This window comes from Notamacropus eugenii, chromosome Y (genome assembly GCF_028372415.1).
Source record: "Notamacropus eugenii isolate mMacEug1 chromosome Y, mMacEug1.pri_v2, whole genome shotgun sequence".
Taxonomy (NCBI): Eukaryota; Metazoa; Chordata; class Mammalia; order Diprotodontia; family Macropodidae; genus Notamacropus; species Notamacropus eugenii.
The window spans coordinates 8,001,913-8,027,907 of NC_092880.1; the positions used below are offsets into that span (position 1 = coordinate 8,001,913).

The following is a 25,995-nucleotide window of genomic DNA, read 5'->3' on the forward strand; positions in this document are numbered from 1 at the left end:
ATAAGGAATTTGTGTACAATATTATAAGACATTATTAAAGAAAATTTCCCTGAAGTGCTAGAACAAGAAGGTAAAGTAGAAAGAACAGTCCAATTATCAACTGAATGAAATCCTAGGGAGAAAACTTACAGGAATGTCACAGCCAAGTTTTAAAACTTCCAGTTTAAAGAGAAAATAATGCAATCAAGAAGATAAACAAAACAAAACAATTTATATACTGTGGGAAAATAATCAAGATTTCACAAGACGTAGAAGCTTCTACACTAAAAGACTGTAGGTTCTGTAACATTGTATTTTAAAAAGCAATGGATCTGTGGTTTCATGCCAGAATAACTTATCTTGCAAAATACTATATAATCATGAATGGAAAATAAATGGACATTTGATGAACTGAAAGACTTTCAGGTGTGTATAACAGAAAGACCAGAACCCAATGGAAAATTCAATATAAAAGTTCTGGAAAAAAAAACTATAAGGAAATCATTAGAGTCTAATTATAAGGCATTGATTAGGGTCAAAATGTTTACTAATGTTATATGAAAATGCTGTTAATATTAGTAATTGTTAGTATTGTAATTTTATTCTTAAAGCTATTATCATTACTAAGTAGGTTGAAAGAAGGGTTATGGCTAAGTTGCATATGGTGAAGTGATTCTAGAAAAAGAAAATTGGACAGGAAAAGATTAAAAAGAGAAATTATCTCATGAAAATAGAGCATGAAAATAGGAAGGAAGTAGGTGTGAGGTAGGGCTGCTAATATTGGAACCTTACTTTCTTATAGGTTGAAGAGGAAACAACATGTACAGTTGACGAGGGAAAGTCTTCTAAAGAGTTGCGAAAACTGTGGGATAAGATGGGAGAGGGACTTTTATAGCAACTCTCTAAATCCCTGAATGCTGTTTAAAAGAAATTAATCCTATCTGGTCATTTTCTCTCTATTTCGCTGAATCTAGCCCCCACTAGTGATTGTTTAAAACTTGTCCTGTTCCAACTGACCACTCTCTTATGTCTTCCTCCTTTAGCTCAAAGTGATCAATATCTCATTCTAAAGCTATCAGTTCCTTTCATTACAATCACTGCAATGTGTTTTCCCTAAGTAATAAACTGGCTAATGCCATATAATAAGAATGTCAGACTCATTGGAAAACAATCTGATGTTAGGAAAGATTGACGGCAAAAGGAAAAAAAATGGCAGACAATGAGATGGATAAATAATGTAATGGAAGCAAGAAATACAAACTTTCTTCAGACCTGGGAAGATGATGAGATAGAATGGTCTGGTATCCTATGGTCCATAAGATCAAAAAGTGTCAGATCCAACTGAATGAATCAACCACAATAACAACAACAACACGAATTTGCGCATGAACTGTGAAATGCCTCATCTGATAACACTCTGTTGTCATTCTGCCTCTCCCTTTGCTTAGAAATCTCCAAACCAGTTCTTTATTCTCATCATGAATTATAATCATTCTACTTCTCAAGTGCATCATCTGTGCCTATGCTCTGACCATGACAAACACCGATGAAGTCAAAGAAAAATTTTATGAAGACCTAGAGACCCTTATCGTCAGTGTTCCAAAAGAGGGCAAGCTTACAATTCTGGGTGACTTTAATGCTAGAGTAGGATCAGATTACCAGAGAGCAACAGCACACCATACCAGCGCCATTCCAGGAAACTAAATCACTTCCATTTGAACTGTCTTAGGAAGATTCTGAGGATCACCTGGCAGGATAAGATACCAGACACTGAAGTCCTTGCTCGAGCTGAACTGCCAAGTATTTAAACTATGCTAGGAAACGCTCAAGGTCTCTTTCAAGAACTTTGGATTTGACTGTGCAACATGGGAGACACTGGCAAAGGACCGCTCAGCATGGCGTGCCCACATAAGAAAAGGTGCTAGGTACTTTGAGCAAAGCAGAAATGAGATAGCACAAAGTAAGTGCAGGATGCGGAAATGTGGGATATTCACCCCAAATGTTCACATGAACTATCTGTGCCCAACCTCTGGTAGAATATTCAGAGCTCGCATTGATCTGATCAGCCACAGTTGGACACACTGAAATTTCACTCGGCAATGGTAATTTCATTTTGGTCTTCTTCGAAGATGAAGGACAACAACCAACCAACTTCTCAAGTCTAAACCAAACCACTGGTCCTCTTCCTCAAATAGATATAGTCTCTACCCTTTCTCATCTTGAGTAATTAGAGAGCAAATTCAACTCTATGCTATTCCCTTTTCTTAAAGGAGAGTTATTGTTATATTAAATTTTTTCTTCCCTTTATCCTATTGAAGGTCTTGCATTTTCTAAGATTCAGCATAGGATTTCTTTTATCATCTGTTGACTTCATTTCTATTGAGCTTCTACTGAACAAAGATGAAGAAAATACTAAAAGTGTGTTGACTGCATGCTACTGACTTACATGTATATGACAAGAACTGGATGGTCTCTGCAATAAGATAATTCTTCTACAATTTCTGTCAAGAAATTTGGAGAGACCCTATTTTCCAGAGCTAAAGTCCAGCAAGCAGACTGTGTCCTAAGCTTGGGAAAAACAGCAATCCTTTGTAGTGACCCTCTGGATTATCTCACCCTCTAGCAAAATGTCTTACTTTGACCCGTACCAGGTGTTCTCTGAGGGATTCATCATTTTCATATTAATCAATAACTATTTAGATTTGTTGCATCTTCCCTATTTCCCTGGCACCTGACAGTCAGAAGCAGTCAACATGCTGCAGCAGAAAGTTATCAATCAAATCTCCTGAACCTCTGAATAATCCCCCTGCTTCTAACTGCTAAGTGAACCAAACCAGATACTGCCCTCCTATTCCCTACACACTAACTCTGGTTTTGGACCTGACTGAACAATCGTAAGGCTCAATGGCCTTTAAGATCTGAGACAATCACAAAGCTACACAGAACTGAAGAATGCCTGTATAGTTCCAAGAAATGGCAACATGGGTACTATTTGTTTAAGTCTGTGTTGGGTCCTTGCTTTTTCTTGTTTTCATGTATAAAATCCCTCGCCATGCCACAAGTTCCCATTCTCAGGGGGACTTCACTTTGGAAACCTATTTTCCCCTCTCTTAAATTAAATTTCTGTTTGACTCCTGTCTCTCCTGTCTCTAGCCTGCTTTGTTCAGCTCTATCCATCCACAGGTTAGGACTGATTCCAGTCCGTTGTCACTTTATACTTGAGTCACTATTGTAGGTACCACAACTTCTTTTACAAACCTTTCATTTCAAACCTCTCATAGGTTGTCTTCCTCCTCTCTCTCATTTGTGACAGATGTGAAAAGTCACTTATATTTCATTGAAAAATGAGCCCATTCACCAAGAACTGCATCTTCTCCTCTTCTCATCTCACATCATTTGGATGCTTTCTGCTACTTTCTCCTGCACTTGTCTTTCACACAAAAAGGTCTACATTCTTATTGCAAAGACTAATCTCTCTGCATGTACTGTTGGTTTCATTCCATCTCATCTTCTGAGGATTTCTCCCTTTTCACCCCTATTCTCTTAGTAATCTCTCCTTAGTTATTTGTTGCTTATATGTCTACAAATGTATATCTCTTCCATCCAAAAACAAAACAAGACAAAATAAACAAAAAAAACCCTCTCCTGAACAAAGCCCTGCTATTCATTATCTTACGTTTCTCATCATCATTATCATATTTTCAACTACAATTGACTTTATTTGTACTAAATTATATCGTATATTGTTAAGTTGATTTTTATTGCATATTGCTAACAAGTAACCAAATAAGGATGCAATACCGAACTTTACCCACACACAGTTTTCTGCATGTTTTTTTTCCCATTACTGCTATGTGCAGATTAGCTCCCAAAGAATAATCATAGATGTGCGTTATCTTATATTTTCGTACAATGATTTACTATGGCATCATCCTGGGAAGGATCTGCCATAATGTTTGTGAAGGAGATTGGAACCAGCCAGAAATAAGGCAGTTGTAAAATAATTCTCAAGTTGGACACTTCCTCTGTGATTTCAAGAAGATTTCTGTCTGCAAAGAAGACACAGGAGAAATGGCTTTTTAACTAATTATTTATTGCATGGTCCATGGGAATGGAGAAAACAACAATAACAATACCAAAACCATAGTAATGGGTTCTCTAGGGTCGGAGTCTCCAAAGGCTTGGAGGTAGATTTAAGATGCACAGCACTGCCCCACTCTTTGCCTCAATTTCAGCAAGGTGGCTTGTCTTTCCTTAACTCCGACTTGAGCTTAGCTATGAAATAGTGTGGATTGTGTTTTGTATACCCGAAGAAGACTACTATCATTTTCTGGGGGAATGTGCTAGACATGTCTCCTACTGGCCTTAGGCTGAGCACACTCTTTTCCAGGATGTTTATTAATCATGGGAATGTTTTACCAGCAGCCTCATTTGTGACAGGACGAGGGAGCTAGGAAATACGTGCTCCATGTGAGCCCATGGACTGTGGAGACATCACTTGGGCTTTGTTTCTTCTTTCTTTGTGATGCTCTTCTTTCATCAAGGTGTGATATAAAATACCAATAACAGGGAAACTGAGGCACACTTTGTTCAAACAAGGTAACGGGTTATTAACAAAGATCTATATAGACCAGACTTGCCCTTCAGTTCATTAGGGACCCAGAAGGGAGGGAGTCAGGGTAGTTGGGAAGCCTTGCAATTTGCTGTAGCTGAGAAAGTGAGTCCACAGACAGATGTGACTGATCACACTCCTCTTCGACAATTAAGGAATATTAATTGCTTTATGGGACTCAACCATTTCTAGTAATCTTGGCTAGAAAATCAGAACCCATTGAAATCAGGACCTCCCCTTGGGGGACATCAAATCATCCCCTGGTTTTACAAGAAGAGACAAGGGCAGAAGAACAGTTGTTTCAAGGAGGATTTAAGCTAAATGAGGTAAGACTAGGGTTGATCACATCATTCAACCACATATTTAATTCAGAGTGGGAGAGACCAGTTTTGAACTTAACTGAGAAATGGGGTTTGACAAAATGGGAAATAGGGTTGATCAATTATTAAATGATGCAGTATAATTTTAATTTCTTCATGACCTTACCTAATAAATGAGAAATAAATTGCCAGGACATATTTGCAGCTGCTGAATTAAAATGTTAAGAATAAGCATTATCAATATGCATTTATTGAATAGTCATTTTTTGAACATACTGTCAAGCCCTGGGTCATTAAATATAGTTCCTATGCTCAAGAGACTCAAGACTTATTTGGAGATATAAGAGATTTTGGATGATTGAGCTGGATGATTCACCAATGGGATATTTTATTAGTGCATATTAAAAATCATCTCTGACATACTTGATTTCTCTCAAAGACTTATTATAGTTAAAAATTGCAGCATCCAGTAGCCATCAAATAATCATAAGCTTACTTAAATATAGAATATCTGATTCTCAAACAATAAGCTTCTCGTCCCCCATTTTCCTGTACTTGGATCCATTCCAATTTGGTAGGACTTGCTATATTTTGAACTCTTTAAGCATAACTTCCTGAAGCCGAGATTCACTTTCATTCAAGAAGAGGTATAGGTATAGAGTTGGTAGATGGATAGAAAGAAGCCTATGAATCTATCTAATTATTATACATAGCAAAATTTTATATAAATATGTGTGGTATTTTATTCATTAAGTATATCATTGTGCTAAAATATTTCTTGGAAATGTTATACACATTAATATATCACATACATATATATATGGAAATATGTATGTGTGTCTGTGTGTATACACACACACACACACACACACATATATATATATACATATATGGAGAGAGAGATAGTATGTAGTAATACTGATAAAAATAACTTGGTATAGTGTATAGAAAGCCAGCTTCAAAACCAGGAAAATCTGCTTTTAACTCCCACCTTTGTTATATATTAACTTCATGGCCATTGGTAATCATTTTACATCCCAGAGCTCTAAGCAAGTCTTTAAGATTATAAGGTACAGAAAACACCGTTGTCTACATAGGCAAAAAGAATATCTTTCAGTGAGTTTCCTATACCAATGAAATAATTGATCTAGTCCCTATCCCTATTAACAATATAAGTCAATAAATACTGAATAGATAGTGAATACTGAAAGCAGTAAACACTTCATGTATTGAAAGAAGGTAATAAATAATGAGGGATAAAAGTTCAAGAAGAAAGGAGTGATATCAAGCCCCCTTGAAAGAAGGTGAACACCTAAATAGGTGAAGATGAGGACTGAGGGCTTTACAAGTAAGAGCAGTATTTCAATAAAGGTAACAAAGGCAGAGAAAATAGGAATGTAGAAATTTTGGAAGGCTTTGAATGCCTGTCTAAGAAATGTTAACTGCCTGACAACAAACAAAAAGACAAACTTTTAAATTTAATATGTAGTATTAGCATTTTATACATCATGCTCTTAGTTCCAGAGAGTCAACAACTCAATAAATCAAGCTATGACTTTTGTTAACTTCCAAATTGTAAATTTCCACACTGAAAATTTAACAATTGGCTCTCTCCACCCCATAGGAGGTCAGTTTAACATACCCACTTCTCAAGCTGTTTTCCTCTCTTCTTAAGGTTCTGTTTTTAAAGATAAATTTTCTATCTTTCCAACAGGGACCATGTTGAATGTTGACCAAAATCAGACTGTTACAGCTATATTCCTACCGAGAGGATTTTCTGATTATCCACATCTTCAAGTCCCTCTCTTCCTTGTGTTTTCTACAATTTATGTGATAACTGTTGTGGGGAATCTAGGCATGATTGTAGTCATCAGGATCAACCCCAAACTTCACACCTCCATGTACTTCTTCCTCAGCCACTTGTCTTTTGTGGATCTCTGTTACTCTACTGTAGTTATACCCAAACTACTAGAGAAATTACTTGTGGAAGATACACCAATCCCTATTACAGCATGCATCACACAGTTTCTTTTTACTGCAACGTCTGTGGTGACAGAGACATTCATGTTGGCAATGATGGCCTATGACCGCTTTGTGGCCATTTGTAAACCCTTGCTATACACAGTGGCCATGTCTCAAACACTCTGTGCACTGATGGTTGCTGGGGAATATTCATGGGGAATAATATCTTCTTTGATATTCACATAATGTCTTTTTGTGGAACTAACATTATCAATAACTTTCTTTGTGAGAACTCGGTCATCCTTTCTGCTTCCTGCTCAGATAGACAATTTAGTGAAATAATACTTGTTGCTTTTGCCAATTTCAATGATTATAAGCACTCTTATAACCATTATCATGTCCTATCTTTTTATTTTTATCACTGTTATGAAGATGCGTTCAGCCAATGTGAAGCAGAAAGTCCTCTCTACCTGTGCCTCCCACTTGACTGCTACAATCATCTTCGATGAGACCATTCTCGTTCTCTATTGTGCACCCACTTCCAAAAGCTCATGGCTCATAGTCAAAGTGACTTCTGTTTTTTATACAATAGTGATCCCTATGCTAAACTCCATAATATATAGTTTGAGGAACAAAGATGTGAAGGAAACCTTCAGGAAATTAATAGGCAAAACTGTATTTTTAGTTGAAATGTATGTGTATGTGTGTGTGTGTAGTGTATACTTATATATGTACGCATTTTCTCCCCTAATAAAATATGAGTTATTTGTGACTAAGAACTATTTAATATTTGTCTTCACATCCCCATCACCTAGTAAAATTTTTCCTATACAGTAGATGCTTAATAATACTCAGTGATTAAATAATTGCCTCTATGCTTAGATGTTGCTAATCTAGCCAATGATAGTATTGAGCAAGAATTATTTCATTCCCACCAGACATTCTAGTCCAAGGAGTTAGACTATAAAATCAATGCCGTCAGTATCCTAGAACACATCCTTCCCCTACTGCATTATAAAATTTGTGAAGATGAACTTTGGAGTTAATCCAAGGAAAGAAATGAGAAATATTCCCAGCAGAAATATATCAGTAAGGTTAATAAAACCCCTAACAGAACATAAAACAGATATACTATTTGTGGGTTAAAACCTGAAAGAGGGAGAATTGAATCACTGACTTCAGTATAATTTGATTTATTTCTACACAGTATGGAATGATTTCTTCATTCCTTTTAAGGATTTTAGAAAAAACAAGGCAGTTCCTTTGAGAAGCCTTACCTTCTCTCAAGGTTATTGAGGAAAAGAGGAAGACTTTTCTGACCAAATGACTTTTATGGCCATTGCATTCAGGTATAAAGAAAGCATTAATGGATATCAGAAAATTCTTCTCAAAGAAGGTATGATTTTATTTGGCACTTCAAGGAAGCCAGAGAGGTTAGATGAAGAATAGGAAGAAAATTCTGAGCAAGGGGTACGATCAAGTGAAAATCCTCAGTTAGGATATGGTATGTTGTATTTGAAGACCAGCAAAGGAGACAGTGCCATATGTCACAGAGTACAGGGGTTTGGGGATGGTGTGGGAGTAGTGTGTAAGAAGACTAAAATGTTATATGGGGGCCATGTTACGAAGGGCTTTGAATTTAAAAAAAAATAATGCTATATTTGACCCTGGAAATAATAGTGAGACACTACAATTTACTGAATAAGGGAAAATTTAATTCTGGGTAACTGGATATATTTATATATTTATAACTGGATGCAGTGAACGTTTGGTGACTTTGATATCTGAGCAAGCTCTGCTCAAAAATGCCTGTTTTAGCTGCCTTCATGGCTTTTGGAACAAATAATTCTCATTCACTAGTCCCACCTGGGAAGTCTTTGCATGAAGACAAACCCCACCCCTACATTAACTCACTGACAGGTCGGAGGCTTGTCAGTTACCCTCAACCTACTTTAGCCCATCTGCTGAGTTAGCCACATTACAGCAACATTTTGGAGTCACAGGTAAGAGTCGAGTGGCAGGTAGACACCAAAGGTAGATAAGCAGTCCTGAAAGGGGCTCAGAGAGTCCTTAAATCAGAAGTTCTAGTCCTTCTTGTAAACCCCATATACCCCTTTCTCTCCCCATTTGGTAATTAAATCAAATGTTTGCTGTTAACATGATTTCTAGACTTTTTCTTGTCTGGTGCTTACTATGACAATTAATAACTACATTTCTAAATAAAAATAAAAAACCCAATAGTTTGTGTTGGACTCATCTTCAATAACATGCTTGAATAAGCCATGTTTAAACAATTTATCATGTAAAATCAAAAATAAAATAGAGATTACTGAGAGGAGACGTAGGATTTATTTCATTATGTTCCTGGAGAGAAAATCTTAGCTCCCTTAACGTATATGGATGCATATATATATATATATATATATATATATATATATATATATATATATATATATATATATACATACATACATACATATATATATGTGTGTGTGTGTGTGTGTGTGTGTATATATATACATACATATATATACATATATATACACATATATATATAAAACATAATTATATGTTTGTGTGTAATTATGCTGCATACATATTTCAACAAACCTATGTATTTTATGTGTTTAGAAACATTATTCAGAAAACGATTCCATAAGCTTCTTCACACTTCCCAAGATCCAGAACGTATGAGCAGAGGAATAAGTGCTGATCTAATCCTTTATAGACTACATATTAAAAGAGAGCAGGTATGTTTCAAGGGTGTGTCTTCAGAAAATATTGTATTGTAATCATTATTCATGCAAAATGCAGTGCAAACAAGAAGTGCTTAATATAATTTTAAAACCTTTTATTTAGCAGAATTTAAATGAACTGTACTTAATTTAATTGATTGTTTTTCAAGTTAGATTTAATATAATTGAATTTCCCTATGTTTATCTTTACTATGCAGAGCTATTCTGACAGATGACAAGGTAAAGGGATAATCCAATAATTCCCTCCCTTATTCTTTTCACGTATTAAGTATACCATAAATGATGATTCAGGTCAGCTCTCACCTAATTACTCCTCCCACTTCCCATTGACAAGTATTCAAAATAAAACATATTTTCATAAAAATTTTCTATTACTTTTTCATCCTTGGATAGTTTGACATTAATGCTTGAATAAGAGATTTGATTCAGCCTTATACGTTTATGAAAAAAGTTTTGGATGTCATTTTTGCATTATAAACTTATAATAATCAACAAACACAAACACTTGATATACAAAGTACAACTAAAAATAGGGTTGAATAAGCAACTGTGAGCTTCTCTTTTCCCTTTAATAGCTAATAACGTTCATAAGGTATAAATAGCATAACTACTTGTTCAGGTATCATTTCAAGAAAATCCCATTCAGTATATGTGACACAGGAGACACGAGATTATCTTTAATCATCTCTTGTGGCCCATAGAGATTCTCAGCACCCTGATTCCCTAAGGCATTCAAGACAGATAAAAGCTCTAGAGCATTATTACAAGACACTATGTCTAGACATAGCAGAAACTATGATGGCCTAACATTATACTTTATAATATTATTACATATTATAGGTTTCTGTCTATTTTGTACTTGGCCATAACATGGCCAATGAAAACCAATTGAGGTTTGTTTTGTTGTTGTTTTTTTTTCTATTCTCATATAATGCATAAACTTACTAATGTGTAATTCTGAGAATGTCTTTTTGGGGGGGGGGAGGGGAGTGTGGTGTGGTCATGAGGAAGCTTTTACCAACAGCTTAATCACCCAATGAACCAAGGAAAATAGGGGAAAAAGTCAGCCAAGGGAGCATACCTTCAGGCAAGTGAAAGGATCCAGACATTGGTAATCTTTCCCTGCACAATGGTACTTCCTGATAGCCACAGATGTTTTGTTGGCGTCCTTGTGACTGACGTATGAGAAGGGTGCTCCCAGGCAAAACAGACATTTCTTAAGCTAAAATAATGTCTGTTCTAATAGTTATAACTCTGTACTGTTCTAGCATTTGTTGAATGCATGACATATTGCTAAGTGCTAGGAAGTAAGAAATTATAAATCATAATCCCTTCCATAAGTGTTATTAAAAGTTATTTGAGATTAGAGAACTTTTATTTTTCTATTTCAAAAGTCTCACATTTCTTCAATGTTACCTCTTTAACAAGAAAAATCACAAAGTCTATCTGACATAACAAATATTTTGGGAGAGTTGGGTCCTACCCCAACTCCCTACTCACTATTCCCCTAACTACTAACTACATACATACAGAGAGAGAGAGAGAGAGAGAGAACTATGTGCTCACAATCTATGGTTTTGACATGGTAGGGAGGACCTGATACAAAAACTTCTACCAAACAGTAAATCACTGATTTAGTAAATAAATCGTAGTGACCTTCATGAAGCACTGAAAGACTAAATTAATTTGCTGCTGTTTAATTCTTTTATTTTTTCTTTTTTTAAAGTTAATTTTATTTATTTTCGGTGCTCTACAATCACTTCCATATAACTAAGATCTTTTCGCCTCCCTTCCTCTCCTTCCCCCTTCGCTCCCCCCTTCCTCTCTGAGAAGGCATGCAATTTTGCATAGGTTCTACACAAACATTCTTATTAAATACAAAGCTCTCCTGCTCTGCCCTTTCACAGAACTTCAGTTCATATAAATATTTTCAGGCCTCTCTGAAGTCTTCCTTTACATCATTTCTTATTGGACAAGAGTATTCCATTACATTCATATACCACAATTTATTGTCATTCCCCTCTTGATTTCCATTTTTTGACCACAACAAAGTGTGCTGTTATAAATATTTTTGGACATGTGAGATCCTTTCCCATTTTCATGATCTCTTGAGAATACAGTCCTAGAAGCGGTATGGCTGGGTCAAAGGGTATGCAAATATTTGTAACCCTTGGGGCATAGTTCCAAATTGCTCTCCAGAATTATTAGATCAGTTCACAGCTCCACCAACAATGAATTAGTGTTCCAACTCACCCACATTATCTCTCCAACATTTATTATCCACCTGTTTTGTCGTGTTAGCCGATCTGATAGGTGTGATGTGGTACTTCAGAGCTGTTTTGATTTGCACCTCTCTAATCAATAGTGATTTAGAGCATTTCTTTTCATATGCCTATAGATGTTTTTAATTGCTTCCTCTAAAAATTGCCTGTTCATGTCTTTGACCATTTATCAATTGGGGAATGACTTGTATTCTTGTATATTTGACTTAGTTCTCTCTATATTTTAGAAATGAGGTCCTTTATCACAGACACTAGTTGCAAATTTTTTCCCCTATTTTCTCCCTCCCTCGTAATCTTGGTTGCATTGGGTTTGGTTGTGCAAAACCTTTTCAATTTAATGTAATCAAAATTATCCATTTTGCACTTCGTAATGTTTTCTGTCTCTTGTGTAGTCAAAATTTTTCCATTCTCCATAAATCTTGTATACACTATTACTTGCTGCACTAATTTGTTTATAGTGTCAATCCAAGCGGTTTTCATACTTGCTGCTTAATAACACTTTTTTGAGATCTGGTAAAGATAGGCCACCTTCCCTAGCATTTCTTCTCATTAGTTCCCTTGATATTCTGGAACTTTGGTTCTTCCAGATGGATTTTGATATTGCTTTTTCTAGCTCTAGCAAAGAACTATCTGATAGTTTGGTATGGCACTGAATAAGTGACTTAATTTAGGTAGAATTGTCACTTTTATTACTCTGGCTCTGCCTACCCATGAGCAACTGATGTTTTTCCACTTACTTAGATCGTACATTATTCATGTAAAAAGTGTTTTGCAGTTGTGTTTATACAGTCCCTGGGTTTGTTTTGCCAGGTAGACTCGCAAATATTTTATAGTGTCTGCCCTAGCTTTAAATGGCATTTCTCTTTCTATCTATTGCTCTTGGACTTTGTTAGTAACATGTAGAAATGCAGAAGATTTGTGTGAGTTTACTTTGTAATATGCATCTTTGCCAGAGTTGTTTCTTTATTTCAAGTAGTTTTTTTTTTACTTGAATTGCTGGGATTCTCTAAGCATATTATATCTTCTGAAAAGAGTGATAACTAAGTTTCTTCTTTGCCTATTCTAATTCCTTCAATTTCTTTTTTTTCTCTTATTGCTACAGCTAACATTTCTAGTATCATATACAGTAATAGTGATTATAATGGAAATCCTCGTTTCACCCCTGATCTTACTGGAAATGCCTCTAGGTTGTCCTTATTGCATATAATGCTTGCTGAAGGTTTTATATAGATATTACTTATTATTTTATGGAAAGTTCCATTTATTCATATGTTCTCTAGTACTTTCAATAGGAATGGGTGTTGTGTTTTGTTGAAAGCTTTTTCTGCATCTATTGAGATTATCATGTGGTTTCTGTTAGTTTTGTTGTTGATATGATCAATAATGTTCATAGTTTTCCTAATATTGAACCAGTCCTGCATTCATGGTATAAATCCCACCAGATCATAATGTATCACTCCAGTGATAAGTTTCTGTACTCTTGCTGCTAATATATTATTTAAATTTTTTGCGTCTACATTCATTACAGAAATTGGTCTATAATATTCTTTCTCTGTTTTGTCTCTTCCTGGATTAGTTTTCAAAACCATATTTGTATCATAAAAAGAATTTGGGAGGATTGCTTCTTCCCCAATTTTGCCAAATAGTCTATATAGTATTGAAATTAACTATTCTTTAAATATCTGATAGAATTCACTTGTGAATCCATCTGGCCCTGGAGAATTTTTCCCAGGGAGTTGATTGATGGCTTGTTCAATTCCTTTTTCTGATTTGGGATTAAGTATTCAGATTCCTCTTCTATTAGTCTGGGCAATTTATATCTTTTTAAAAATTCATCAATCTCATATAGATTGTTGAATTTATGGGCATACAGCTGGCAAAGTAATTTCTTATTATTCTTTTAATGTCTTCCTCATTGGAGGTGAGTTCACCCGTTTCATTTGTGCTATTGGAAATTTGGTTTTCTTCTGTTTTTAATCAAATTAACTAAAGGTTTATCAATTTTATTGGTTTTGTCATAAAACTAAGTCCTAGTTTTATTGATGAATTCAATAGTTTTCTTAATTTCAAATTTAGTAATCTCTCCTTTGGTTTTCAGTATTTCTAATTTGGTATTTACGTGTGGATTTTCAATTCCTTCTTTTTCGAGCTTTGTCAGTAGCATGACCAATTTATTGATCTCCTTTTCCTCTATTTTAATCATATGAGCATTCAAAGATAAAAAAAAAAGAACTTCCCCTTAGAACTAGTTTTGCAGTATCCCTTAAAATTTGGTAGGGTGTCCCATTATTGACATTCTCTTGAATGAAGTTGTTGATTTTTCCTATAATTTGCTGTTTAACCCACTCATTCTTCACTGTCACACTGCTTAGTCTCCAATTAGTTTTTGTTTTATATTTCCATGGTCTTTGATTACATATAATTTTTATTGCATTATTATCTGAGAGAGATGTGTGGACTATCTCTGCCTTTCTTCACTGGATTGTGAGGTTTTTATAGCCTAGTACATAGTCAATTTTTGTATATGTGCCATGTACCTCTGAGATAAAGGTATATTCCTTTCTCTCCCCATTCAAATTTCTCCAGAGTTTTATCATATCTACCTTATCCAGAGCTCTATTCACCCACTTAATTTCATTCTTGTTTATTTAGAGATTAGATTTATACAGTCCAGAGAGGGTCAGGTTGAGGTCCACCAACAGTATAGTTTTTCTGTCTCTTTCTTCCTGTAACTCCCTTAACTTCTATAAGACTTGGATGCTATACCACTTGGAGCATATATATTTAGCAATGAAATTGCTTCGTTGTTTATGGTACCTTTTAACAGGAAATAGTTTCCTTCCTTATCTCTTTTGACTAGATCTATTTCTGTTTTTCCTTTAACTGAGACTAGGATTGCTACCCCTGCTTTTTTTACATCAGCTGAAGTACAAAATATTCTGCTCTAACCTTTTCCCTTCACCCTGTGTATATAACCCAGTTCAAATGTGTTTCTTGTAAACAACATATTGTTGGATTATGGTTTTTAATCCATTCTGCTATCCTTTTCCGTTTGATGGGAGAGTTCATCCCATTCACTTTCACAGTTATGATTACTCTCTGTGTCTTTCCCTCCATTCCCTTTTCCCTTGTTTGTACTTTTAGTTCTCCCTTCCCCTCCACAATAGAGTTTTCATTTTTGACAACAGCCTCCCTCGGTCTTACCTCCCTTCATTCATCTCCTCTCCCTTTTAATCCCCTTTTCCCTTACTACTTCTCCCTTCCCTTTTAACCACCCTTTCCTTTTCTTTCCCCTTTTCTTCCTACTGCCTACAGGGCTAATTGTATTTCTATGCTGACCTGAGTTTGCTGTACCCTCCTTGAATCTAATCTGATGAGAGTACTTCTCACACAATGCGTATCTCCCTCACTTCTTTCCTTCTACTGCAACATATTTTTGTGCCTCTTTCTGTGATGCAATTTATTTTTTTCTGCCTCCTCCTTTGCACATCTCCCATTACAATCCTTTCAGACCCTGAAATCATATTTGTTGTCATCATATCATTTAATTTATGCCTACTCCCTCTATCTATGTATATCCCTTTTAATTTTATAATAAATATACAATTCTAAGGATTAACTAGTATCATCTTCCCTTATAGGGATATAAAAAGTTTGTTCATATTGAATATCAAAATTTTTCCCCTGTTTACTTTTTTGTACCTCTCTGGAGACCTGCATTTGGAGATCAAATTTTCTATTGAGTTCTGGCCCTCAGGAAAGTCCGCAAATCCCTTATTTCAGTGAATGTCCATCTCCTTGCTTGAAATATTATGCTCAACTTTGTTGGCTAATTGATCCTTGGTTGTAGTCCCAGCTTCTTTACCTTACAGAATATGGTATTCCAGTTCCCTTGGTGTTTTAATATAGAAACAAGAAGGTCCTGTGTGATCCTAACTGTAGCTCCTCGATATTTAATTTGGTCTTTTTTGGCTGCCTGCAATATTTTCTCATTCACTTGACAGCTCTGGATTTTGGTAACTATATTCCTTGATGTTTACAGTTTGGGAGCCCTTTCTAGAGGTGAAGGGTATATTCTTTCCATGACTATTTTGCCCTCTAGGTCTGGGACTTCTGGGCAATTTTCCGTGATGATTTGTTGAATAACATTTTCCAGGCTCTCTTTTTTTCATCACGGCTTTCTGGTAAACCAATAATCCTTAAATTTTCTCTCCTGGATCTATTTTCCAGGTCAGTTGTTTTTCCAATTAGATATTTTACATTTTCTTCTATCTATTCATTCTTTAGATTCTGTTTAACAGATTCTTGATGTTTCATAGATTTATTAGCTTCTACTTGCCCAATTTTATTTTTATCAAATTGTTTTTTTTTTCAGTTAACTTTTGCATCTCCTTTTCCATCTGTCCAATTTTTCCTTCTAAGGAGTTATTTTCACCAGTTAGATTTTGTTCTTCCTTTACCATTTGTACAATTTTCCTTTTTAAAAAGCTGTTCTCTTCACTGAATTCTTTTTTTCATACTTTTAAAATCACTGATCAGTTTTTCATCTGTTTCTCTAATGTGAGTTTTAAAACTCTTCTTGTGCTTTTCCAAGAAGGCTCTTTGTGCTTCAGACCAGTTCATATTCCCTTCTGAATTTTCAGATTGATGTACAGTCTCAATGCTGGCCTCTTTGGTATTTGTGTTTTCGTCCTTGTTCCCATAGAAAGATTTTCTGGATTTTTCTTTTCTGTTTTGCTTCTTAATCATGATAATAACCCTTTTCCTAGTTTTTGAAGTGTGTCACTGAATCTATGGCACAGAGGGCTCTGTCCCACTGTTCTTGTACCTCAAACTCGATGCTTTGTGTGTTGTGGCCTCTGGTTCTTTCAGCTAGAAGCTAGAATGCTAGTGCTTACCTGGTGCTGAGCTGGCTGGTGTTTGAAAGCAGAGGTCAGGTAAGGTCTTTTTGAGTTTTCCCCACAGTTACCCTGAATCTTGCTCATTAAGTGTGCGGGAAGGGCGATCTGGACACAGGAGAGTCCTTTGCTGAGTTAGAGCATAAGCAAGCTCAGCTCTCTGAGCTAGTGTCATCCTGATTCCACTGGCGTACTGACGTTTGTCTGAGGTCCTGCTATTGGCAGTTGCTGAATTTACCCCACTAGGGCTCAGAACTTTCTCCAGGTTCATTGAGGTGGAGCTCTGATCCTGCACTGGTCTCCTTTGGCCACAGCAAGAGGAACCCTCCTTAGAGATCTTTCTAGCATCCTGGGCTGAGAATCTCTTTAGCCCTTCTTCTCCTTCCACTGCTCGAGGCTTTTCCCCTGGGAGATATTCACTGCACTCGTCAAAGTCAACAAGGAGAGGGAGATACTACTTACCAATTACTCCTCCATCTTGGCTCCCATAACTGGAAATCTGTTCAATTGTTTTAGTAACATCCAGTTCTTCATAAGCTCATGTGGGGTTTTCTTGGCAAAGATACTGGAGCGGCTTGCCGTTTCCTTCTCCAGCTTCTTTTATAGATGAAGAAACTAGAATAGACAGCATTAAGTGATTTGTTCAGGAACAAACAATAATTAAGTGTCTGAGGACAGCTTTGAGCTCAGGAAGATCAGTCTTCCTGAATTCAGGTCTGGTACTCTGTGTACCATACCACTTAGTTGTCCTAGCTTAAAGGGCAAGAGAAAAAGACAGGGAAAGAGTCAGGAGCAGAGCTGGGTTGAAAATGAACAATACTATTCTGAAGACTTTCAAAAACAGAATCTTCTGTTTGAGAAATATGTAACAGTGCTTAATGTCGGGGTGGGGAAAAAGAGAAAAATAAAAACTGACGTGATAACTTTATTTTATATTTCAAAAGAATAGCAAGTTATTCACAATAGATTTGCTCTTCCATGTGCAATCTTTTTTGTAGTTTTTCTTATGCAAATGCTTGTTTTAGTCCATAAATTAAAATATTATAATTTTTTAAAAAGAACTAAATAGTTATTTCATCTCATGTGTTTACTAGATATTTAACACTTGTCAGATTGTTTAATTTCTCTTAGTCTTAGTTTCTTCATCTGTAAAAGAGGTGAATATATAAAAATACTCAACTAGGATAAATATTAAGGAGAAAAAATGAGAAACGAAAGCATAAGAGTAATTGACAGGTGTTTGAAAGATTAAGGAGAGAAGTTAGATAGAAAAATGAAGATATAAAGACTAGAGAGGACATTAGAAATATAGGGCCAAGATTCTGGGTAAGTATGGTTACCTGTATGATAATGAAGACAGTAGAAGGATAAACGAAATATTTCTGCTAAAAAAAAAGTACCAGATTTTTTTTCTAGGCTTATCCTTGTTCGCATTTTCCATATTTGGACAGCTCTCATTCATTTCTCATATCTCTGGGTCCATTTATACGTGTGTGTTGTTTTTAGGTTTGGTTTTCTTCTCTAAACCCTACCCAGTTCCCTAACCCATTAGTTTTTCCTTTATTCAACTTTAAATATTTAGACATTTTCAGCTTAAATTAAAATTTAAAAAATGACAACTAACATTTACATAGTATTTTACAGTTTTCAAAGCATTTCACATATGTGATCTGAAATGATTCTTTTAGAAATCTTATGAAATAAGTATTTTTATTATTTCCAATTTTCAGATGTGGAAAAAAATCAGTCAGAGAGTAAGTGACTTAGTCAGGTTCACACAGCTAGGATATGTATAATCTAGGAATCGGTTTCAAGTCATTCACACAATCAAAAACAAAAGAAAATAAAGAAAGTGGAAAAACTCAACAACAACAAACAAACAAATAAAACAAAAAACATTAAATATCTACTATGAGTCAGGGGTTGTGCAGAGTGCTATTGATATAAGAAGCCTGAGACAATCCCTGCTCTCAAAAAGTTCACAGTCCAATGCACGAGAAAACATGCAAGAATTATGTATAAACACGCTAAATACAGGATAAATGGGTAATTATCAACAGATTTGAGAATTAAGAAGATTTTGAGAAAGATATTCTCTAGAGGGCAAAATTTTCACTGTGATTTAAATGAAACAAAGGAAACCATGAGGAAGACATAAGTAAGGAGAGTATTCTAAGTCTTATGGACAGTCAGTGAAAAATGTCTAGAGTAGAAAGATTGAATACAAAAACATTTTCATTTTTTTCATTTTTTAAAATTCTGAACTAAAAAAACAAAATATACATTTCCATAACATAGTAGATTGGAAGGAGGAAAAAGATGATTGTGCATGAAATTGCAATGAACAGCAAAAAGAACAGAATGACTAGATCACGATGTAAGTAGTAAGTATAAATTCTAAAAAAACACTGGAAAGATTGGGGTGACAGGAGGAGTAAGAGAGGCTACAAAGACCTTTGAACACAAAACAGAGAACCATGTTGGGAGCTGATAGAGCCCCACTAAAGGTGATTGAAAGAGGTGGTGTGTGCAACAGTCAGACTTGCACTGTAGGAAGATCCCTTTGTAATCTGAGTGTAGGATGGGCTAGAGAAGGGACAAACTTGTTGCAAGGGGATCAATCTGTAGGTTATTACATTAGGCTACGTATGAGATGATAAAGGCCTACATCAAATTGGTGGGAATATCAAAGGCGAAAAAGTAGTATGTTTGGGTGGAGCCAACATGGCAGAGTGAGAGCAACTACTCACCTAAGCTCTTAGACAAACTCCTTCAGATACCTCTAAAAAGAGAATCTGACCAAATTTTGGAGGTGCAGAATCCAATAGGAGACAGACTATGGCAGATTCACAGCCCAAGACAGACTGGAAGGTCCATGGGAAGGATCTGTTCCTCGGGGGTAAATCCACAGCACATAGCACAGCGTGTCCAACACAGCTGAGCAGGAAAGCCCCGGGGCCACCTCAGGCAGCAGCAGTACAGCAGAATGGCAGAGTGGCAAACCAGGGTGGAGCCAAGCAAGTGAAAGCCACTGAGCCCCAGATATCAGCCATGACAGCTCCTGAGACTTTCAGCTCACAGATTAAACATCTGTAAGTCACATACTTGAACTTCCGGGAGTCAAAATGGCGGAACGATTGGTAAATGCTCTCTCCTCCTCCCTTGCTGACCTTGAAAGTACCATAAAATATTTTCCCAGAAAAATTCTGGATCAATGGGAACAATGAAGGGGCAAACAGTCTCATAACACCCGAGGCTGGGAAAATAGTTAAGGGGGATTCCCCTTACTGTGGCAGAGGTGAACCAGAAGGAGAGGGGTCCCAGGGCAGTGGAAACTCACACTAGGATCCAGGTGTGACACAGCGCTAGGAGAGGAGTCCCAGGGGGAGTGGAAACTCACACTTGCATTAGGACCCGGGCATGCCTCAGAGCTAGGAGAGGAGCTCCAGGGTAGGTGGAAACTTTTACTAGGAACCAGGTGTGCCTCAGCACTCCAGGGGAAACGGGAGGCATCCAGGGCATCCAGGATCACCAATTCCTAAGCTTGCCTTTGCCTCAGCTCAGCTGATGAGATCTCCACCTACCAGAACAACCCTCCCCCACACTTAACAAGCTAGCTCCAAGGCTGATCGGAAAACACAAAATAAAAAGCTAAAAAGGCATCTTCCCTTAATGTTTTCACACCAGTCAGCTCAACACCAAGTTCTACAGCTTCTAACTGAAAGAACCAGAAGCCACAACATAAATCACCATCATGAGGAAGAAAAAGCAAAGCAGGGGCGACGAAACCATAAAATCTTTCTGTGGGGAAAAGGACCAAAACAACAATATCAAAGAGGTCAGTATCGAGACTGTACTTCGGAATGCTCCATGAACTGCTCCATGCACAAACAGCTCTCCTGGAACAGCTGAAGAAGGAAATAGAAGAAAAACTGGCTAATGATTTTAAAAGTATGAAAAAAGAATTCCATGAAGAGAATATCTCTTTAAAAAGGAAAATTGAACAAATGGAAAAGGAAGCACAAAACCTAACTGGGAAAACTGGACAAATGGAAAAGAAAACACAAAACATAACTGGGAAAATTGGACAAATGGGAAAGGAAGTACAAAAACTAACTGGAGGAAATAATTCCTTAAAAGGAATAATTGGACAGATAGAAAAAGGGATGCAAAAGTTAACTGACGAAAACAATTTGATAAAAATTAGAATTGGACAAGTAGAAACTAATGACTCTATAAGACATCAAGAATCAGTCAAACAAAATCTAAAGATTGAAAAGATAGAAAAAAATGTAAAATATCTGATTGGAAAAGCAATTGACTTGGAAAATAGATTCAGGAGAGAAAATATAAGAATTATTGAGCTACCAGAAAGCCATGATGATTAAAAGAGTCTGGACAATATCTTCTAAAAACTCGTCAAGGAAAACTGCACAGAAGTGCTAGATCCAGAAGGCAAAATAGTTATAGACAGAATCCACTGTTCACCTCCCGAAAGGGATCCCAAACTAAAAACCCCAAGAAATATCGTGTCAAATTCTAGAATTATCAGTTGAGGAGAAAATACTACAGGAAGCCTGAAAGAAACCATTCAAATGTCGAGGACCAACAGTCAGGATCACACAAGACCTTGCAGCTTCTACATTAAAAGATCGAAAGAATTGGAATCCAGTATTCTGTAAGGCTAAAGAGCTCAAAATACAATGGAGGATCCATTACCCAGCAAAGTTCAGCATAACATTTCAGGCAAGGAGATGGACATTCAACGAAATTAGGGATTTCTCGACCTTCCTGACAAAAAGGCCAGAACTCAATAGAACATTCAGTCTTTAAGTGCAGGTATCAAGAGGCATAAAAAGATAAACAAGGGAAAACAAAAACTTGTTACTCAATTTGGGGAAACTGTTTACTTCCCTTTAAGGGAAGATGATACTTGCTAATCTTGAGAATTGTACATCTACTATGAAATATAAAAGAGAAATATATAGAGGGAACGGGTATAAAGCAAATGATGTGATGATAAAAAACATGATTTAAGTATTCCAAAGGGATTGTAACAGGAGATGTGAAAATGAAGAAGCAGAAAATGGTAAATTGCATCACAGGAAGAAGTACAAAATTGTAGTAGAGGGAAAGAGGAGAGAGAGATGAGCATTGTTTGAGAGGTATTCTCATCTGATTTGGTTCAAGGAAGGAACAATAAAGTTAATTAAGTATACAAATCTAACTATCTCTAAAGGAAGTAGGAGGGGAAGGGGGAAGAAATGGGAGGAGAAACTAAAAGGGAGGGAAGAAGTAGTAAGGAAAAGGGGAGTAAAAGGGAGGGGGGTCTGAAAGAAGGAAGGAAAGACTGGGGGAGGTGGTGGTGAGAAGTAAAAACTCTATTGAGGTGGGGAAGGTAGAATAGAGAACTAAAAACACAAGGGAGACAGGAGAACTGAAAGCACAAACAGTGGGAAAGAGGAAGGAGGGAAAGACACAGATTGTAATCATAACTGTGAATGTGAATGGAATGAACTCTCCCATAAAAGGAAGGTGGATAGCGGAATGGATTAAAATCCATAATCTAACAATATGCTGTTTACAAGAAACATATTTGAAATGGGAGGATACACACAGGGTAAAGGTCAAAGGTTGGAGTACAGTGTATTGTGCCTCAGCTGATGTAAGAAAAGCAGGAGTAGCAATCCTCATCTCAGACAGAGCAAACCCAGAAATAGATTTAATCAAAAGAGATAAAGAAGGAAACTATCTCCTGCTAAAAGGCACAATAGACAATGAAGCAATATCATTAGTAAACATGTATATTCCGAGCGGTATATCATACAAATTCTTACAGGAGAGGTTGGGGGAGTTGAAGGAAGTAGACAGCAAAACTATACTAGTGAGGGACCTCAACCTCCCAATCTCTGAACTTGATAAATCTAACCTCAAAATAAACAAGAAAGAGGTTAAGAAGGTAAATAAAACTCTGGGTAAGGTAGATATGATAGATCTCTGCGGAAAATGAAATGGGAATAGAAAAGAGTATGTCTTTTTCTCAGCAGTGCATGGCACATATACAAAAATTGACCATGATCTAGGGCATAAAATCCTCGCAATCCAGTGCAGAAAGTCAGAGATAGTCAATAATCCTTTTCAGATCATAATGCAATAAAAATTACGTGTAATAAAAGGACATGGAAAGATAAACCAAAAATTAATTGGCAACTAAATAATCTAATCCTAAACAGGGACTGGGTTAAACAACAAATCATAGAAACAATTAACAACTTCATTCAAGAAAATGACAATAATGAGACAACCTACCAAATCTTATGGGATAGAGCAAAAGCTTCTTAGGGGAACTTTTATATCTTTGAATGCCTACATGAATAAAATAGAGAAAGAGAAGATCAATGACTTGGGCAAGCAGCTGAAAAACTAGAGAAAGAACAAGTTGAAAATCCCCAAGTAAGTTCCAAATTAAAAATACTGAAAACTAAAGGAGAGATGAACAAAATTGAAATTAAGAAAATTATTGAATTAATAAATAAAACCAACACTTGGCTTTATGAAAAAAACTAATAAAATTTATGACATTTATGAAAAAACTAACAAAATTTATGAAATTTATGAAAAAACTAACAAAATTTATGAAATTTATGAAAAAACTAATCAAATTAATAAATCTTTGGTCAATCTGATATAAAAAAGACAGAAGAAAACCAAATTACTAATACTCACCTCCAATGAGGAGGAAACTAAAACAATAATTATAAATTACTTTGACCAACTTTATGCCCATAAATGCGACAATCTAAATGAGGTGGGTGAGTATTTTAAAAAATAAAAATTGCCCAAATTAACAGCCTAGGAAGTTGAATACTTAGAGAATCCCATCTCAGAAAAAGAAATTGAACAAGCCACCAATGAACTCCCTAGGAAAGAGTCTCTAGGGCCGGATGAATTTACAAGTGAATTCTATCAAATATTTAAAGAACAGGTTTTTTTCGAATTCTATATACAATGTTTCTGAAAACTGGGGAAGAAGGAGTTCTCTCAAATCATTTTTATGATGCAAATAGTGTTTTGATACCTAAACCAGAAAAAGTCAAAACAAAGAATGAAAATAATAGACCAATTTCTCTGATGAATATAGATCCAAAATTTTTAAAAAGATTATAGCAAAAATAATACAGCAACTTATCAGGAGAATAATACATTATTATCAGGTCAGATTTATACCAGGAATGCAGGCCTAGTTCAATATTAGGAAAACTATTTGCATTGTAAATCGTACCAATAAAAAAAAAGCTAACAAAAAGCACTATTATCTCAAGAAATGCAGAAAAAGCATTTCAGAAAATACAACACTTATTCCCATTGAAAACACTGGAAAGCATAGGAATAAATGAAACTTTACATATAATAATAAGCAGTATCTGCGTAAGCCTTCATCAAGCATTATAAGCAAGGGGATGAGTAAGATGCATTTCCCAAACGATCATGTGTGAAACAATGATGTTCGTTATCATCACTGCTATTCAATATGATAATAGAAACATTAGCTGTAGCAATAGGAGAGGAAATGGAAATCGAAGGAATTAGTATAGGCAAAGAAGAAACTAAGTTATCACTCTTTGCAAATGATATGATGCTATACTTACAGAACTCCAGAGAATCAAGTACAAAACTACTTGAAATAATAAACAATTTTGACAAACATGCAGCTTACAAAATAAACCCACAAATATCTTCTGCATTTCTTTATATAATAATAAGAAAGACCAACAGTAAGACTGAGAAAAAGAAATCCCATTGAAAGCTAAGGTAGACACTATGAAATATTTGGGAGGCTACTTGCCAAAATAAACACAGGAACTACAGGAACACAGTTACAAAACACTTGTACAAAAAGTTAGATCTAAGTAAGTGGAAAAACATCAGTTGCTCCTTGGTAGGCTGAGCCTATACAACAAAAATGACAATTCTACCTAAATTAATTTACTTATTCAGTGCCATACCAATCGAACTATCAGATAATCATTTTCTAGATCTAGAAAAAGTAATGCCATAATTCATCTGGAAGACCAAAAAGTCCAGAATATCAAGGAAACTAATGAAAAGAAATGCTAGGGAAGATGGCCTAGCCCTACCGGATCTCAAATTGTATTATAAAGTAGCAATTATCAAAACCATTTGGCACTTGCTAAAAAATAGAGGGGTAGACCACTGGAACAGGTTAAGTATTCAAGACGCAGTAGTCAATCACTATAGCAATCGATAAACCCAATGACGCCAGCTTCTGGGATAATAACTCACTGTTCCACAAAAATTGTTGGAAAATTCGATAACAGTGTGGCAGAAACTGGGCATACACCAATATCTCATACCACACAAAGGAATAAAGTCCAAAAGTGTACATGATCTGGGTATAAGGACTGATATTATAAACAAATTAGTGGAGCAAGGAATAGTGTATTTATCATATTCATGGACAATGGAGAAAGTATTCAATGAACAAGACACAGAGAACATTACGAAGTTCAAAATGGATAATTTTCACTACAGTAAATTAAAAAGTTTTTGCACAAACAAAAACAATGCAGCCAAGATTAGGAGGGAAGCAGAAAACTGGGAAGGAATTTTTGCAATTGTGTCTGTGCTGAAGGCCTCATTTCTAAAATATATAGAGAACTGAGTCAAATGTACAAGAATACAAGTCATTCCCCAATTGATAAGTGTCCAAAGATATGAAAAAGTTGTTTTCAGAGCAAGAAATTGAATCTATTTATAGTTATATGAAAAAATGCTCTAAGTCACTATTGATTAGAGACGTAAATCAAAACAACTCTGACATTCCACATCATACCTATCAGATAGACTAACATAATAAAACAGGAAGGTGGTAGATGTTAGAGAAGATGTGGGAGAGTTAGAACACTAATTCATTGTTGCTGGAGCTGTGAGCTAATCCATCCATTCTGCAGAGCAATTTGGAACTATGCCCAAAGGGCTACAAAGCCCCAGAAATACCACTTCTAGGACTGTATCCCCACGAGATCATAAAAGTGGGAAAGTTTTCCACATGTACAAAAATATTTCTAGCAGCTTTCTTTGTTGTGGCCAAAAACTGGAAATCAAGGGGATGTCCGCCAACTGGGGAATGGCTGAATAAATTTTGGCGTATGAATATAACGGAAT

General features: G+C 35.8%; 1 pseudogene; it reads left to right on the plus strand.

Annotated features, from left to right (window-relative positions):
- Positions 1–6,630: 6,630 nt before the first annotated feature.
- On the plus strand, positions 6,631–8,322 carry LOC140516770 (olfactory receptor 5D13-like; annotated as a pseudogene).
- The last annotated feature ends 17,673 nt before the right edge of the window (positions 8,323–25,995 follow it).